Source organism: Miniopterus schreibersii (genome assembly GCF_964146895.1).
Source record: "Miniopterus schreibersii genome assembly, chromosome: 17".
NCBI lineage: Eukaryota > Metazoa > Chordata > Mammalia > Chiroptera > Miniopteridae > Miniopterus > Miniopterus schreibersii.
The window spans coordinates 30069001-30075000 of NC_138117.1; the positions used below are offsets into that span (position 1 = coordinate 30069001).

At 40.3% G+C, this 6000-nt stretch overlaps 1 protein-coding gene across 5 annotated transcripts in view; it reads left to right on the plus strand.

The window, feature by feature from the left end:
• The window catches only part of ZFHX4 (zinc finger homeobox 4), a 173829-nt gene that overhangs the window by 16214 nt on the left and 151615 nt on the right, over nucleotides 1-6000 (plus strand). The window contains exon 2 of one of the 5 annotated variants that reach the window (XM_081116655.1): nucleotides 5983-6000. This exon is cut by the window's right edge and continues 35 nt beyond it. The exons of the other annotated variants lie outside the window; for them this stretch is intronic. The gene's annotated coding sequence lies outside the window, so the exon portion shown is untranslated. The remainder of the gene's footprint in view (nucleotides 1-5982) is intronic. 5 annotated transcript variants of the gene reach the window in all.

The window sequence follows — 6000 nt, forward strand, 5'->3', positions numbered from 1 at the left end:
GTCCATGTTTTTCCAAGGAAAAGGAAAGGGTTCCATGTTTAAGCTTTACACTTAGAAATGTTATTTATTGAACTTTCAAATATCGTAGAGATTGAAGGAGAGGGGTCTGAGGAGGGAAACTGATTCTGTCCGTTGTAGACATGCTTTGTAAAACTGAATGTAATTTACACAACCTTTTAGTATTTCCAGAGAGTTTATTTATATGTATTTTAATATAACACCTGATTGATTTGTAGATTAGTATTTATTTAGGGAAGAAAAATTAAAAGGATCATACAGCCATTTAACTCTAATTCTACTTTGCATGGATGAGACCAGGGAAGATGATTGATACTGAGGTAGGGCTGGGCGCCTGACATTCAGAGGTACCTTTTCCTTCTATAAAGAAAGCGAAGCACAGAGGAAAGGCTGGCCTATCCTCACAGTATTGGCAAACAGCAGCTTTCTAGTAATGCCTTAGCTGATTAGGACATCCTTGCCCTTTAATGAAGCAGTCACCACAAAGCCCCAATGTCAGCTGGGATACTTGCAAAACAGTATCAAAGAAGGACTCCGAGGCACTGAACGTAATTACAGCGCATGTCCTTGTCTCACACCAACGCAAACTATTCATTTTCAATTAGAATGAATCAGAAAATTAGTAATCAACTCGATCGGTTAAAAGGACCGAAGTTTGTTTACAGAGAATAAAGTACTAGGTCCATCTTGCCCAGTGATTCTGAGTTTTTCCTGAAGCAAACAAATAACATGAGTCATATAATAGTGGACTTTGGTTAAGAGAGGCTATTGATTTCTCTCAAAGGAAAGTAGCTGGAGTTTGATTAAAGTTGTGAAGAAAACCGAGTGAAATTCCTATTCCCCACAGCTAATCAAATTAAGAACTATTGGATTTATTGGCAAAGTGTACCTTGCCCCTTCAGTTCTCCAGCACATATGTCTAAGGATGCGTCATTGTCATATCAAGTCCGTGGCGGTTTGGAGATAAGGGAGTGAAGGAGGGAAACTGAGGGTGGGAAGAGAAGAAGAGAGAGGGAGGAGACCGCTCAGCATCCGCCGCCAAGGTCCTGCTTATGGAGACCGAAGTCAATACCTAATTTAGATCTTAATGAGAAAAGTGAGGGGAAAGTGACCGAGCCCACTTGCCCTCTCATGTTTGTCTTGGGGAACTTTCCCTCTTTGAACCTTCACTTGTTCCAAACACTTTATATATTTGGTGACATCCTTCCCTTCCAACCGAATTACCGTCTGGCCTTTGTCGTGACATGGGTGGGGAGTTCTTGCCGTGTCAGGAGAGGTCGTCACACATTCTTCTGCAGTTCTCTTCATTAATTCCTTCTCGCAGGAGCATTTTCCCTCGTGCTGGGAAGGTAGAGGGTGTAACACAAGAGCCCTGGAGCATCAGCAGGAAGCTCTAAGCTAGTTAATGCAGTATAATTGTCTGGACATAGACTGGTCTTTGTTTGTGTGGTTCACTCCGAATCAGCTGTAATTAACTCCAGAGTGTTTCCAGATTGCCAGCAAAGAAAAATTACAGCTTTTCTGTTTTAAATTGTAAAGCTCACAAACATTAACTATGCACAGTGCATGTACTTTGATATATTTCTATCCTGCAAGGGGGGAAAAAAACAAAGCTTATTTGACTTCCCCAACCCCCTTCTAAAAATGTGCCTTTGTGAAGTTATTTGATTTAGTGACGATTGGAACATAATGGCTCCTTAATACATGGGCTTGAAATCTTTTACCTTCATATTTTCAATCCTCAGACATCCTTGGGTTTGTCTTCCTTTGCGCAAACATTTTTAATGCTGCACTGGGAGAGAAGTTGATGAGATGCCGCACATATACTAAAATAAGCAAATTGCAGAGAAAGCCGACTACAGGACACCACCGGCCCCAACTTTAAAGGCTGAGATCAAAGCTGCATTCTGACGTAACTCTACCTGGGTTTTGATATATCAAAAGGGAGGCTGTGAGAAGAGGGCCCTCTTCCCTTGGTCAGCTCGCCACACCCTTTTAAAAGCTTCTGTACAGTAGTTTATAATTACAAATTCCAACAGGGGCAGAAATGAGGTAGCAGTGTGAGCTAATACCGCCTCGTCCACAAAAGATCTGTCAGCAACTGATGCAAAAAAAAGTCTAGCCAAAAATCTTTTTTTCCCCTTTCTTCTGAATTTAACAATAAGGAATTTAAGCCTCAGTGTGGCTTTAGCAACCAAAGAAAAGAAGCTCTTGGTGTCTGCATAATACCACTTTGATGGATTTTTTTTCATCAGTTCTCTGTACGTGGCAACAAATAAACAAGTATAATTATACTTGTGAAGGTCTATTCATTGCTTTGTCAGGATTAGATATATGTGCCGTTTTCACACTGCACCTCTCTTTTGTCTTTGCCTAACTCACTATGACATATTGATAGAGGATTTGGAATGGGGAAAAGGCCACAGCACAGACAGTGATGACCTTTGGAAACTTGATATAATTCAAGGATTTTAATTCAAGGATTTTTATTTATTTTCTTTTTTTTTTTTTTTTTTTTAGGATTTGTAACTTGTTACCAAATTCTCTTATAAGTGGCCAACTTTTAACCTATTTAAAATGGAGTCAATAAAGACTCAGTGTTAGGAGAGGGCTAAAGAGCAGATGAGAGTAAAAACAATAGGCAGAGGGGCACCCTTGTCTTTTTTCCCAGCACTTTGCAGAGTGGCCAACCTAGCATTCCTTTCCCATTATTCTGTCCCCTCCATCAGATCACGTGCTTTTTAATCATTTCACATGAACGCGGACCGGAGAGGAGGGCTGGGACAATCTCAATTAAAAAACAGAGGTAAAACTGGCCTCTCTGATTTTGGGTTCTAATGGGAACTGTGCTTTCTGAATGCAGAGGAATTCTTCTATTGTTCAGAAAGCACCCCTTTCATTAGCCGGCTCCTTGGAGGTGGGTTTGGTCATTTGGCAGAGCACAGCTCAGGCAGCAGGGAGAAAGCAAGGCAGGGCAAGCAGTAAAAGTCCTTTTCTGCATGTTGTTCATTAGGTCCGAGAAAGGGATTTACATGATCAAAGTCACTGATCTTGCGAATTACTGAGAATACCCCCAAAATGTGTACACGTATTCTAAGCAGACCAGCAGGTATGTACTGTTCTGAATTTAGCATTGAAATTGTCTTAGGTTTTTTTCCTTTGGGATTTCTTGAAGACTTTGGTGATTTTTAAAGATAAGATGTTTGGCAATAGAGAATAGAAATTGGTGGAGACCAAACAGAAACCGGCTTAAATGGTGAAGTAACTTTTGTAGTGAGTTTACTTGTTACACAGTCATTTTGGAATGAATTCTGTGGTTTGAGTTAAATGTCTGTCTTTGTGGTCTTTTTACTGGGACTTATAAAAGTTTAGTGTAAATTTCCTAAATGGGTCACGTTGATAAAAGAAGATCTTCTGTGACATTGATGACAGTGAAGTCACTTAGCATGATATTTAATCTGTACAATATATGTTCATATTGATCTAACTAACTTATTAACTGCACAAACGAAAGTGATTCCATCAAAATATACTGGTAAACATCACCATGGTCATAGTCCATAGCTACGAATTAAAAAATCAGCTAATACAGTACCATCAATTCAGATAGGTTTGTCATCGTTGCTTTTGGAATGAAATGTAAATTTGATTGTATAGAAGACATGTATTTGATGTAGCTTCTGATTAATGTGTACCTCATTGAGAAGAAATTAATAGGCAATTTGGTGTAAAATTATGTGGGAATATTGTAACAAAATATATCCTACCATTTTGCTTTGACCTGTGATGGATTCTTTGGTGTAGTTTTCATAATTTTTTTTTCACATGGCGACAGTGTTGTCACATTTTTGGAAGTTACTTCTGGTAAAATGAGCAGATAGGTTCCAGTGCTTATAGAGAAGTCCTAAGAGGCTATCTTACAGAGTCCTTTGGCATCTGGCGAATATTATTACCTGCATATTACAGACACCTATTTGAGGTGTATTCAGCATGAGTGTAATAATTCCAGCAGGTGTTTTTGTGGGCTGAGAACTGTTGTAGGGGTATAAGCAAAACAGAATTTAAGTAATAATAGAGCTCAGAAACTCCTTTACAAAGCTATAAAGTATTTGGGAGCTTTTCTCACTTTTGTAATTAAGGTGAATCTTTTTCCACATATCAGCTTAAGTTATTTTATCATAGAAAAGAAAAAACAACAACAACTCTCGGTCCTGCAACTTTACATTTTCTTTTAGTGTTATTGACCACTGTGTTCCCACTCCAGATCTCTGGTCCCTTCCTCATTTCCTTCAGTCTAGCAGGGGATTCTATTTTAGGCATTTTGGCTGCCTTCACTATGTGTGTACATTGTTTGTGCCGATTTGGTGAATGCAGAGGTAAACATTAATGTTTGTGGACTAATTAGAAAATTATTAGGTTTTCATGCTTATGGTTATCAGATTATTTCAGAGGGGTTTAAAAGCCACATGCATGCCACCGGGATAATTAACCTGCAGCTCATCAATGATTAAAATTACACACTAAGCTTTGTGATGTTTGATTGGTGAGCAATTAGAACGTCATTTTAACCATGGCAGATACCAAAACGAATTTTGATTTCATTTCCAATCTCTGCAGATCTTTTGATGTATTCTACACTGATCACTTCCTCTCTGATTTAGCTGACAAGATTAAATTTGATTACAGTCAGGAGAGTATTAAGAAGTGATTCTTCATACTTAATATGCCAGTGACCTTCAATGAGGTCTTTCTTCCAGCAGAACTTTTCAAAAGGAATTTCTAAAGTGCTTCGTAACATTGGTGAGCCCCGAGTTTTGTTTTCCCCTAGCTCTCTGCCACTGTGAAGTCTGTGCAGTACATGTAGGGGCATCCAGGGCGAAACATTGCATCTCTCCCCTACCCAACATGACAGGTAATGGACTACGGCAACGGCAGGCTTTCTCACACCAGAAATTATCAGCGGGCTTGAAAGCTTTCATACTTTTACGCTAAGAGGCTAGTTGCCTTGAAGGTATGAGTCCCTCTAATTGCAAGATTCGAGAAGAAGTTGCTTAGCTGTTTCATAAAATTGAGACAGTGCCTGTGTCCTAGGCTGAAGATAAACGCGAAAGTTTCAGCCCACTCAGCGGTTGTGTACAGTGCCATCATTCTGCAAACCGCGAGATCTGCAGGGACTCAGAAGCCTCAGCCGTAATCGAGCTGCTATTACAGTAGCTGAGGTTTGCAGGCACACACGCACACACGTGGGCACACACGTGGGCACACATACATGTGGGCACACATACACATGGGCACACATACACATGGACACACACGAGGGCACACACATGTGGGCACGCATACATGTGGACACACGCACACACAGAAGGGGAACGCATTGCTACCAGCACATGCTCAATGTCTCCCTGCTACCTGACCCTGCTGCTGGAACCTGAGATGGCTTCACAGAGAGTGCATCTTATTCTCAACAAAGGTAGTTTATGGTTTAAGATGCCTGGCTGCAAAAAAGGAAAAAAAAAAAAAAAACCTAAAAAAAAAATTAAATTAAAAAAAAATGATGGAAGGATTTTCATCAGTCGTGCTTGCGTATGATTTGTTAAGCCAGGGGAGATGCTGATTGAGGCAATAGTTGAGAGATGGGCAACTCACCAGGATTGATAACATCAGAATGGTATTTGAAATGGTGTCCATTACGTATTGCAGTGAAAAAAACCCGGAGTGCACGCGATTGTCCCCTAGGATGATAGGACTGGTTGCAGTAAATATTAATTTCTGTTCTGCTGCCCATTGAGGTGACTGAAGTGTGGGGAAGAATCGTGATTGGTGCTTAATCAGGGCCAGCCAGATACCTGCTGAGAGCTTTTGCACAGGGAAGATTTGTAGTAAGCTGATTTACTGGCAGAATGAAAACCAGAGGAGAGTGTGGCCGCTGCCGCCTCTGACTGTAATATTTCTCATCTTAAGGTTCCTTTATGGTTGGCC